Genomic DNA, 13,043 nt, shown 5'->3' with positions numbered 1-13,043 from the left:
CACATGTTTATGCTTAGTAGCAAATACGAAGTGAACACGATTCATTTTTGATAGTTTGGTCCTTACATCGAAACCTAACACAGAAGGTCCGGATTTAGACAAAAATAAGAAACATAAAATTTCGAGGACCTTTCCGATATATTATAAGTGATACAAGTAGTACATGGAGTACATGGAAAGTTGAGCAAGTCCTAAGAAGGACCCATAAGCCAAATATGGACATAAGCCCTCCAAAAGGACGATTTAAGGAAACGTTTTCGGATGAGTTGACTTGGAGGGGCAAAAACGGCATTATAAGTTTGGAATTTGGAAAAACACCAAGAATAAAAGTTGTAGATAATTGAAAGATATTTCCAACCATAGGTCGTGGGCCCTCACACAATGTCGGAATCAAGAGTTATGGCCATTTTAAGAGCAAGACCCTAAGCTGCCAAATGGCTCCGCGGGCCCCACGTGAGAAGGTCGGTGAAACCGACCTAGGAGGGGTATAAATACCCCATCAACCCCATTTTTTCAGCATAATAACATTCCAAAGGGTCCTAGAAAATTCTCTACACCTCCCCCAAGCATTATAGTCCGATAAATCAAGAATTTGACAAGATTACGCCAAACTAGTCCGTGAAAGGTGATTGTTCTTGCTTCTACTTAAGCTTGGTGTTGGAAAAGGTTGATGTGGCTGAGTTTTTTTCAAGTATAAGGTATGTTATTTATCCCATCTTTTATGTTGAGTTTATTTGAAGGTCTAGCAAGCCTTAAAAATGAAACTAGTTATGGAGAAAAGGTCATAGAGTGTTGTATTGTAGTTGTTGTGTTTATGGGCTGTTTTGAACGTGTTGTGGCCGTGTGGATGGACTGATTTATGCATACAAAAATGGTATCTAACATTGTTGGCGTGTTGATGAGATTATACTCCTTGATTGGGATGGAAGAAAGTGCATATTGTTGTTGTATGTTGAAAAACGTCGTGTGGGATGTTTATGGAATATGTTGGTATGAATAATAGTGTTGTTGATGTTGGTATTATTGTTGTTGTTGATTGGTTGCTTTGAATTGTAATTTTGGGCTAGGCATATAAACGGGGGAGATGCTTTGCCCGATTTTCGGCGAGAATATAGAGTAGTTTGATTTGAAATTTGGAACAAGTGTGCAATAAAGAGTCTAACGTTAGTGTGAATCCTTTTAAGTGTAGGATTACGAGCTTGGACGAATAAGCGTAGCTAATAAGAGGTGGAACGGGTATGTAAAGCTTATCCTTTCTTTCTTTTGGCATGTCTTAGATGTAAGTAAGATATGATACGAGCCTTGGGGTAACTCTATTCATAAGATCCGAGCATGTCTACGATTCTTATTCACTTCTTGATGTTAGCATTCCTAATATAGTCGAGCTATGATCCTTGTGTCTTTTGTATGATTGGATAGTACATATTGCATAAAGAGTTCTTGTTCCTAAAGGGTTCTATGTTCAATAAGGTCCCTAACTTTCATAAATGGGCTCGGATTGCTTTGATACGTTCGTAGAGGATTCTATAATGATTAATGTCTCCGTAACTTTCATGGGCGGGCTCGGATTGGTTTGATACATGTCTATGATCTCTAAGACTCTTTAACGTAGTCCTAATGGCATTTAGAACGGATTTAACATGACTATCGTTTGATACTCGAGCGTTGATTTGTCTACTTATCTATCGAGTCTTAAAAGATGATTTATGTGCATATGGTTTCTCACTACTCTGCTCGTGCGAGTTTGTTATTACTCTTTCACCGAGTCCGGGCCGGACACGTATTCGTGCATACCACTCCATTTGCATTGTTCACCGAGTCCCTCACTAGAGGGCCGGGACACGTTATATATATATATATATATGATGACATGATATATATGATGATATGGGGATGGCGGCCGGATGGCATATGATGATTCTATTCACCGAGTCCCTCACTAGAGGGGCGGGTATATATATATATATGATGATTCTATTCACCGAGTCCCTCACTAGAGGGGGGACACGTATATATGTATATATATATATATGATGATTATATATATATATGATTTTATTCACCGAGTCCCTCACTAGAGGGCCGGGACACGTTATATATGCATATGTACAAGATGATTATTCACTTATGTTCTAAGTCCCATAATGAGTTGGATATGATATTGACATGCATGATTCATGTTTCAAAGGCAAGCCTTGTGGTTTTCTGGTTACTGAACTAACTTTCTATACTCCTTACTTCAGTATGATTCTGTTTACTGTATTCCATGCTTTACATGCTCAGTACATATTCCGTACTGACCCCCTTTCTTCGGGGGCTGCGTTTCATGCCACGCGGTGTATACGGATGAGTCGAGGATATTAGTAGAAGATGTTCCGACCGGATTGGCGAGCTCCATTTCCTTCCGGAGTCTTTGCGCCGAGTCGGAGTATCTATGTTATGGCATCTTGATTTATGTTAGAGACTTTGCGAGACGAGTCACGTATATAACGTGTCGGTCTTGTAAGCGGCTCGTAAGCCGATGTGTCATTATGCATTGTGTTACAAGTTTCATATGTATACGATTTTCCTTGATTTGGGAAAGACGAAAAGCATGTTTTTTTTTTCTTTAAAGCTTACATTATGCACTCATGTCATGATTTAAGGGCCCGATGATTATGAGTATCACGAGAATCTGCGGGTTCGCTCGGCCCTAAGTAAGGGTCGGGTGCCCATCATGCCCTATCGAAAGTTGGGGTGTGACAAATTGGTATCAGAACAGTTCGTCCTAGGGGTTGTCTGCAAAGTCGTGTCCAGTAGAGTCCTGTTTATGGTGTGAAGCGCGCCACATTTATAAACAGGAGGCTACGGGGCATCTAGGGTGGTTACTCTTCTTTCACATCTGAGATCGTGCCATAGAGCCAAGTCATAGGGAATGAGATTCCTTATACTAACTTTTGATTTCGGCAGAAGAATGGCATCGACAGAAAAAGGTGACTAGCGATATTGGAAGTTACAAAGCACGCAGGTAGGCAAAGGTATGAAAGATATATGTCGGGTAAGATATTGAAGTACGATTGAAATACAAGTTGAAGATTAAAAGGGAAAGTAAACAAGAAAGTGTAACAGGTGCAGTTTGAGTTGGGCATACGAGGTATGTTCATCATTTCCGTACTGTTGTTGATATCGGGAGCCCTGTGTGGCCGTGATATGATATGATATATATATATATATATATATATATATATATATATATATATATATATATATATATGTTGGCCCTGTGAGGCATTGTTGGTATTCCCTGCGTGCAAGTCTTGAGAAAGTAAGAAATACAGAGGAAACTCTGCCAAAATTTTCCTGGAAATAAAAAGAGAATGAGATATAGGTTTGTGATATGACTTGAAAGGTCGTACTAATAGTAATGATAGGATTTGACTAAGTTGCGAGTACGGCTGACCTCGAGAAAGAAGTTAATTGCGGAATTGGAAGTAATAGTATGATTAAGACAAGAGTACAGAGGAAAAGAATTGTGATGGATATGAATGTATTGATAAGACAGCTTGCGAGATATTAAGGATAAAGTTGATCAGAAAGGGTAAAGGGGTTAAGAAGTGTTACATTACAGGATTGATTACGAATAAGATATAATGTGAATATAATGGGGATTGTTACGAAAATGAGTAAAGCCTAGTGAGGAAGTGACTAAAAGATATGACTTACGTGATCTATGTGACTAAGGTATAAAAGCGAGTTGTAGAACAAATAGGGATGAATGAAACACATTTTGAAAATGAGAAAGGGGTTATGCAGAAGTGACGCGTTCTGAAGGATACAGAGGTGGCATAAGATTCCTCGTGCGCAGGGTAAAAGAGGAGCATAGACTAGAGAAATGGTAAGGGAATTCCAAAGGAAGCATCCAAGATAAATGTAGTTAATTGAGTAAGAGTATAGGACGAAAGGGAAATATATAGCTACGGACCTAAAGGTGCAGTGCGACGATAAGGTGATAAGACAAGACTATCATTAAGATGAACTTGATATGATTTTGAGTAGGTTAGAAGTCGGCACAGGGTACACAATAAGGGTAAAGAGCATAAGGCATAAAGGAGTACTGCGTGCATACGACTTCACCTCAGAAATAGTGGAATCCTTAAAGGACAAAGACGGTAGGCTGGAGGAACAAGTGATGTATTGTAAATGTATTAGAGGAAACAGATGATATAAATTGGGATAAAGATAGCGTTTCAAGAGGACTCTGGACACTTATCGTCGGAATAAAAGTGCCGCCTAATTGAGGTTGGAAATGAGGACATAGGACAAAGTATAATCGGGTAATAGTATAAGTACACCCTTAAGGGGGGAAGCTGGCCAGGAAAATGCAAGTGTGAGATGGAAACCATTGACACTGCAATACATTTGACATAGATGTTTAAATTTTAAATGGGATCCCCTGTTGAAACAAGTTAGTAAGATGCGAAAGCCGAACAATAAAGGGGTGGAGTCAGAAGAGTAAGAGACCCTTTCTAATTCGGAGGGGGTGTGTTATGAGAACGTTTTGAAATCTGCTAAGACTTCAACTTACTCCAGATTATGTGATGAAGGTCATGCGGTGAGGTGGACGCTATCGTACTAGCATTAAAGCATCGTATTTCATCAGAGTTCCAAGGTTAAGCGTGCTGGAGTGAGAGAAATTTTAGGATGGGTGACCCCCTGGGAAGTGTACTAAAAGTCCTATAAAGTCAGACACAGGAGAGCCAAACGGGAAGCTAGAGTAGCCTAAGGGGAATTAGAGTATACAGAGTGGGCGGAAACCTTAAGAGGTCGCGTAGGCCGAGGCGGACTAGACCGGTGAAGAGAAAGAAGGTGCATCACAGCTCTAGAATTAGGGTGAGTTTGAATGGCGTTTGGAAATATTTTGTAAGCGAGATGGTAGTAATTATATGTGTACGTATGTATATGATATCCCATACATGGCTATATCAGCGGGTATGTGTGTCCCAGCAATCGACGTTGCGGCATAGTGGAGGCATTGGTCGGACAGGGTAGTAAGGTTAAAGTGACAGACGTTATCAGGCAAGCGGATGTTATTTTCGCTACAGGGTAAGCTTGGAAAGTTCCAATACAATGATAGTTGGAAAAGAAAGAAAGCGAGTAGATGGAAGGTAAGGACATCAAAATGTCGGACAAAGTGAAAAGTAAGAAACACGAGTGAGTAAAGCCTCCAAGGGGAGACGACGGGCAAAGCACGGGACTATTTGGGTAAACATTCGAAGGTAGGCGAGTGAAAGGGATAGAGTGTGGTAGTATGGAACAAAAGAGGAATGTGTGGGGTTGGAGAATAGACTTCGACAAGTGGGACGAAAAGATAGTGACCACGACGAGGAATGAGAAGTAAGAGAAAGAATGATTAGGCCGTGCAACGATGTTAAGAGATTTCTAACTCTCGAAAGATAAGTGCGAAGGCGATGGATATCTCAAAACTATTGGTGTATTAGGACCTCCTTAATAAGAGGGGAAGAACATATTGGACTTGAAAGGAATTATGGCGTTCTCATGCTCCCGGAAGGGGAAATTTATTAGCTCGGAGCCGAGTTCGAAACATATCGGCATATCGGGAAGGTATCGAAGGAGGAGGAACGAATTGACAATTGTAATAAAAGGAACAACGGTTGGTAGTTTGGAAATTTTTGAAGGAATGAAAAGACACTCGCTCCTATGAATGGAAATAAAAGAGTTCACCGAATATTAGAAAACCTCCTATAATAGGAAGTGAGGAAAATCGAAGGAGTGAATAAAGGAAGGGAAAGGAGTATGACAAGGTAGGCTACAAGCGAATGTTAGTACGGAGGGGATATGTGGAGTAGAATGAACCGGGAGAAGGAAAGACCGTGACTAAGATGGAATATACTTTATACAAGTCGTACAAGAGTAGTTATGTTACCTATGAATATTTATATGCTAGGGATGAGACCAAGCGGGTACTTAATGAGAAAAGTTTGGATTCAGTAATAACAATACGATTATAATATTCAGGTGCATTAAGGAAAGATGTAAAGGTGGGTTAAACTAAATTACCGAGATGAAGTTAGTACGAGGAAAACAGGACATGGCTATGGGTGAACCAAAGACCTATCCCGATACCGGTTGCAAGATAAGAGGAGCGAAGACAAAGTAAAACATAAGGATTAGGGAAGCCACGCTAAGGTATTTCTTGGGCTAATTTGAGCACTTTCGCATATTCTTGTAAAGATTGCAACATAGTGTGGGACAGGAAAGTTGAGAGCAAGATCTGAGCAAAGGGACAATAGGAGAGTTTGAATTAAAGATAAAGAAATGACACGAGATAATGTGCCTAGAATGTTACAAGTTGAGTAAAGGGGATTATAAGATGATTTAAGCAAGATGATCAGAACTAGTTGGTTACTAAAAGAGGGTGAATTTATATGTCAAATTCTTTCAGAATCATACCAGCTGATGATAGTTAAAGCAGGGAGCGGCTATGTAGAGTTACTATATGAGGGGACTTCATTGCTACTTGATAACTAACTCCAAAGATAGAGACTAAGAGCAAAAGGTAGAGTGACGGCTAAGGTCTTTTAAAGGAGTCGAGAAGAAATACATGAGGTCAAGATTCCGAATATGGACTTCATGACAAACTTACCTCGCACTCGCGAGGTATGACTCTTCTAGGGTATTCTCTGTGGATGATGTCCAGGTAGCGGAAGAGCTAGCGTACGAGGAAAACCCTGTAGCTACCGGATCGTCAGGCGAGAAAGTTGCGTACTAAAAATGTGACTTCCGTTAAGGTATTGTGGCGGAACAATAACAGGGAGGAGATGACCTGGGAAGCCGAAGAGGAGATGAAGAATAAGTATCCCTACTTATTTCCTATGCCTACAGGTAATCTAAATTCCTAGAGTGGTTATGTTGATTGATAAATAAACTGTATGTGGTAGCTATAAAAGGAACTCCCCCGAAGTGCCTATAAGACCCTGTAAGACTAGTTTAACATTCGAGGACGAATGTTTCTAAGGGGGAAGGATGTTACACCTTGGAAAATTTCGCGTTATCAAGGCGTGGACGGCTTAGTATGAGCTCGGGGGAGAGCGAGAGTTACACAAGGATTATGGATGAAGATTATGTTATACGAGCATAAGAACATATATATGACATTTGGAGAGTGTATGGAGTAAATCGGTTAACATGATCACTCGATGATAGCCCTCGAAACCATGAGTTAAGGTGGGGCCCACATGTTGGAATTTTGTAAAGGATATATTATAAGTGATACAAGTAGTACATGGAAAGTTGAGCAAGTCCTAAGAAGGACCCATAAGCCAAATATGGACATAAGCCCTCCAAAAGGACGATTTAAGGAAACGTTTTCGGATGAGTTGACTTGGAGGGGCAAAAACGGCATTATAAGTTTGGAATTTGGAAAAACACCAAGAATAAAAGTTGTAGATAATTGAAAGATTTTCCAACCATAGGTCGTGGGCCCTCACACGATGTCGGAATCAAGAGTTATGGCCATTTTAAGAGCAAGACCCTAAGCTGCCAAATGGCTCCGCGGGCCCCACGTGAGAAGGTCGGTGAAACCGACCTAGGAGGGGTATAAATACCCCATCAACCCCATTTTTTCAGCATAATAACATTCCAAAGGGTCCTAGAAAATTCTCTACACCTCCCCCAAGCATTATAGTCCGATAAATCAAGAATTTGACAAGATTACGCCAAACTAGTCCGTGAAAGGTGATTGTTCTTGCTTCTACTTAAGCTTGGTGTTGGAAAAGGTTGATGTGGCTGAGTTTTTTTTTCAAGTATAAGGTATGTTATTTATCCCATCTTTTATGTTGAGTTTATTTGAAGGTCTAGCAAGCCTTAAAAATGAAACTAGTTATGGAGAAAAGGTCATAGAGTGTTGTATTGTAGTTGTTGTGTTTATGGGCTGTTTTGAACGTGTTGTGGCCGTGTGGATGGACTGATTTATGCATACAAAAATGGTATCTAACATTGTTGGCGTGTTGATGAGATTATACTCCTTGATTGGGATGGAAGAAAGTGCATATTGTTGTTGTATGTTGAAAAACGTCGTGTGGGATGTTTATGGAATATGTTGGTATGAATAATAGTGTTGTTGATGTTGGTATTATTGTTGTTGTTGATTGGTTGCTGAATTGTAATTTTGGGCTAGGCATATAAACGGGGAGATGCTTTGCCCGATTTTCGGCGAGAATATAGAGTAGTTTGATTTGAAATTTGGAACAAGTGTACAATAAAGAGTCTAACGTTAGTGTGAATCCTTTTAAGTGTAGCCTTACGAGCTTGGACGAATAAGCGTAGCTAATAAGAGGTATGTAAAGCTTACCCTTTCTTTCTTTTGGCATGTCTTAGATGTAAGTAAGATATGATACGAGCCTTGGGGTAACTCTATTCATAAGATCCGAGCATGTCTACGATTCTTATTCACTTCTTGATGTTAGCATTCCTAATATAGTCGAGCTATGGCCCTTGTGTCTTTGTATGATTGGACAGTAGATGTTGCATAAAGAGTTCTTGTTCCTAAAGGGTTCTATGTTGAATAAGGTCTCTAACTTTCATACATGGGCTCGGATCGCTTCGATGCGTTCTTAGAGAATTCTATAATGAATAATGCCCGTAACTTTCATAGGCGGGCTCGGATTGGCTTGATACATGTCTACGATCTCTTGACTCTCTTTATAGTTCTAATGACATTTAGAAAGAACTTTAACATGACTATCGTTTGATACTCGAGCGTTGATTTGTCTACTTATCTATCGAGTCTTAAAAGATGATTTATGTGCATATGGTTTCTCACTACTCTGCTCGTGCATACTGTTATTATATCTTTCACCGAGTCCCGGGCCGGGTATGTATTCGTGCACAGTTCACTGCATTGTTCACCGAGTCCCTCACTAGAGGGCGCCGGGACACGTATATATATATATATGATATGATGATATGATGATGTGATGATGGGGATGGCGGCCGGGATGATATGATGATTCTATTCACCGAGTCCCTCATGGGCCGGGTACGGTATATATATATATATGATGATTCTGATATATATATATATGATGATTCTATTCACCGAGTCCCTCACTAGAGGGGCGGGACACGTATGTATATGTATATGTATATGATGATTTTATTTACCGAGTCCCTCACTAGAGGGCCGGGACACGTTATATATGCATATGTACAGGATGATTATTCACTTATGCTTCTAAGTCCCATAATGAGTTGGATATGATATTGACATGCATGATTCATGTTTCAAAGGCAAGCCTTGTGGTTTTACGTTCTTGAACTAACTTTCTATACTCCTTATTTTTCGGTTATGATTCCCATGTTTTACCGTATTCCATGCTTTACATGCTCGGTACATATTCGTCGACCCCGCTTTCTTCGGGGGGTGCGTTTCATGCCACGCGGTGTATACGGATGAGTCGAGGATATTAGTAGAAGATGTTCCAGGTGGATTGGCGAGCTCCATTTCCTTCGGAGTCTTTGCCGAGTCGGAGTATCTATGTTATGGCATCTTGATTTATGTTAGAGACTTTGCGAGACGGAGTCACGTATAGTACGTGTCGATCTTTCTTGTAAGCGGCTGACTGTAACGCCGATGTGTCATTATGCATTGTGTTACAAGTTACGAGCCTTACCTAGTGCCCATGGCAAAGGACCGACGATATCCATTCCCCACTTCATGAATGGCCAAGGTGATATCACCGGGTGCAGCAACTCCCCGGGTTAATGAATCATCGGGGCATGCCTTTGACACCCGTCACATTTTCGGATAAAATTCTTCGCATCATCCTCCATCCGATTTCCCGCAAATAACCCATTCGATAATTTTTTCGAACCAGGCCTCGACTGGGAGTGATTATCGCGAGGTACCCTTGTGGACTTCTCATCATCACATAACTGCTTTCTCCCGGGACCCAAACACTTGGCGATATCGAAGAAAGACCGTGATACAATTGACCGTCTATTAAACCGAAGCATCGCTTTGAATGGGAGTGATCGTCGTTCTTCGGTCACTCAGAGCTTCCCATCTTGCAAGTAGTCGATGTATATGTTGCGCCAATCCAAAGTTAGACCCATTGTGTTTATCTCGGCCTGCTCGTTTTCTCTACCGCCAGGTCATCAATTGCACCTACGATGCAGGTTGATTTCCCTCCGACCTCGGCGAAGAGCCCAAAATGCACGGCCAATGCATTATTATTCTGCTCCTCGGGTACATGTTTCATAGTCCATTCTTTAAACCGATGTAATATCACACCGAGTTTTTCCAAGTATCTTTGCATATGCTCATCCTTGACCTCGAAGACGCCATTTACACAGTTAACGACTAAGAGAGAGTCGCATTTTTCTTCGACTATTTGACTCCTGACTCACGAGACCAATTCCAAACTGCCGATCATAGCCTCATACTCGGCTTCATTGTTATTCAATTTAATAGTTCTAATCGACTGTCTAATGGTATCACCAGCGGGGGTCTCAACAATGCCCAACCCGGAACCTTTTAGGTTCGAAGCCCCGTCTGTGTGTAGAGACTAGATATCCGAAGCCTTTTTCGAGGTTAGAAAAAGTTCTTTCTCGACCTCGGGAATCATGGCGGGGGTAAAGTCTGCCACAAAATCGGCTAAGATTTGAGATTTAATAGGCGTTCTAGGCTTATACTCGATATCATATCTGCTAATCTTTACGGCCCATTTGGTCAGTCTACCTGATAACTCTGGTTTATGCATGACATTTTTTAGCGGGTAAGTAGTTACTACACATATCGGATGGCATTGAAAGTAAGTTTTCGGCTTTCTTGATGCACTTACCAATGCCAAGGCCAACTTTTCAAGGTGTGGATAACGAGTCTCCACATCCCCTAAAGTCCTACTCACATAATATATTGGGAATTGCAGACCTACTTTTTCTCGGACTAAAACACCGCTTACCGCTACTTCGGACATGGCAAGGTATCGAAACAATTGTTCGTCTGCCTTCGGTGTGTGCAGCAGAGGTGGGCTCGATAAGTATTTTTTTAATTCCTGCAAAGCCTTTTGACATTCCGGTGTCCAGACGAAGTCATTCTTCTTTCTTAGCAGTGAGAAGAAACGGTGACTCTTATCCGAAGACCTCGAAATGAAACGGCTCAGTGCTGCTATCCTTCCGGTGAGCCTTTGCACGGCCTTGACGTTGTTCACCACCTCAATATCCTCGATGGCTTTCATCTTGTCCAGGCTAATTTCAATTCCCCGATTTGACACCATGAAGCTCAAAAACTTGCCTGATCGGACACCGAAGGCACATTTCTCCGGGTTAAGCTTCATGTTGTATTTGCGAAGTACATCAAAGGTATCCTAAATGTTTCAAATGGTCCTCAATTTTTCGTGGACTTGACTAGCATGTCGTCAATATAAACTTCCATTGTTTTCCCTATCTGTTCTTCGAACATTCCATTAACTAGGCGTTAGTAAGTTGCTCCGGCATTTTTTAACCCGAATGGCATGACATTATAACAGTAAGTCCCGTATCGGGTAATAAAGGATGTTTTCTCTTGGTCCTCTGGGTGCATCCGGATTTAGTTGTACCCAGAGTAAGCATCGAGAAAACTTAACATCTCATGCCCGGCCGTTGAATCGATTATTCGATCGATGTGAGGCATTGGAAACGAATCCTTCGGGCATGCTTTGTTCATATCCTTATAGTCAACACACATTATAAATTTATTACCTTTCTTTGGCACCACCACTACATTAGCCAGCCAGTCCGGGTATTTTACCTCCCGGATAGAGCCTATTTTTAAAAGCTTTGTTACCTCGTCTTTTACGAAGGCATGTTTTGACTCGGCCATTGGTCTCCTTTTCTGCTTCACCGGGGGGAATTTCCTATCAAGGCTGAGCTTATGAGTTGTGACTTCTGGTGGTACATCTATCATCTCTATATGAGACCACGCAAAACAATCGGCATTAGCTTGAAGAAATTTAATTAACTTGTTCCTGAGCTCTGAGGTTAACCCCGTGCCCAGGTATACCTTTCTATCCGGTAGATGTACGAACAATATGATTTGCTCCAGCTCCTCCACGGTAAATTTGGTTGCATCCGAATCATCCGATAATACAAACGACCTAGGCACTCCGAAATCGTCCTCTTCACCGGCCGGGTCCATTCCCTTCTGCTCCGCTTTCGAACCCGTATTCTTTAACTGCTATTTGGTGTCCTTGCCTTCGATTGATTCATCATCTCTTTGATCCGGTTTCTGTGGAAAGATGGGTGCTTCCTCGACCGCGAACATTTCGCTCGCTGCGGGCTGTTCGCCTCGGATAGTTTTTATCCCTTTTAGGGTTGGGAACTTCAGCAACTGATGCAAAGGTCGATGGTATTGCTCTCATGCTATGAATCCATGGTCTGCCGAGTAAGGCATTATACTTCATATCTCCCTCGATGACGTAGAACACCGTCTACTGTATGGTGTCGTCAATGTTGACCTGCAAAGAAATTTCTCCCTTCGTAGTCTCACTTGCCATATTGAACCCGCTGAGTACCCGGGCCACCGGGATAATCTGATCTAGTAACTTCAATTGCTCCAAAGACCCTCCATCGGGTAATATTGGTCGAACTACAATCAAAAAATACGTTTTACTCGTGATTTAAAAATAAGGATAGAAATTACCAATGCATCATGCGGTTGAATGATGCCTTAAAAATCCTTGTTACTGAAAGAGATGGAGCCCTCGGGTACGTAGTCCCGGGTCCGCTTCTCTAGCACAATTGAGACCTTTGTTCTTTTCATCACCGGTCCTCGTGGTGCATCCGTTCCCCCTATTATCATATTGATCACATGTTGAGGTTCCATCGGCTCGGCTCGTTTGTGACTCTCCCTTTCTTTGTAATAGCTTTTGGCTCGTTCACTCGGGAATTCTCGAAGGTGGCCATTCTTCAATAAACGAGCCACCTCCTCCCTTAACTGACGACAGTCTTCAGTTCTGTGCCCATGGGTCTCATGATATTCACACACCACGCTCGAGTCCCGTTGG

Source organism: Lycium ferocissimum, chromosome 4 (assembly GCF_029784015.1).
Source record: "Lycium ferocissimum isolate CSIRO_LF1 chromosome 4, AGI_CSIRO_Lferr_CH_V1, whole genome shotgun sequence".
Taxonomy (NCBI): domain Eukaryota; kingdom Viridiplantae; phylum Streptophyta; class Magnoliopsida; order Solanales; family Solanaceae; genus Lycium; species Lycium ferocissimum.
Note: the sequence above shows the minus strand (reverse complement) of the source record.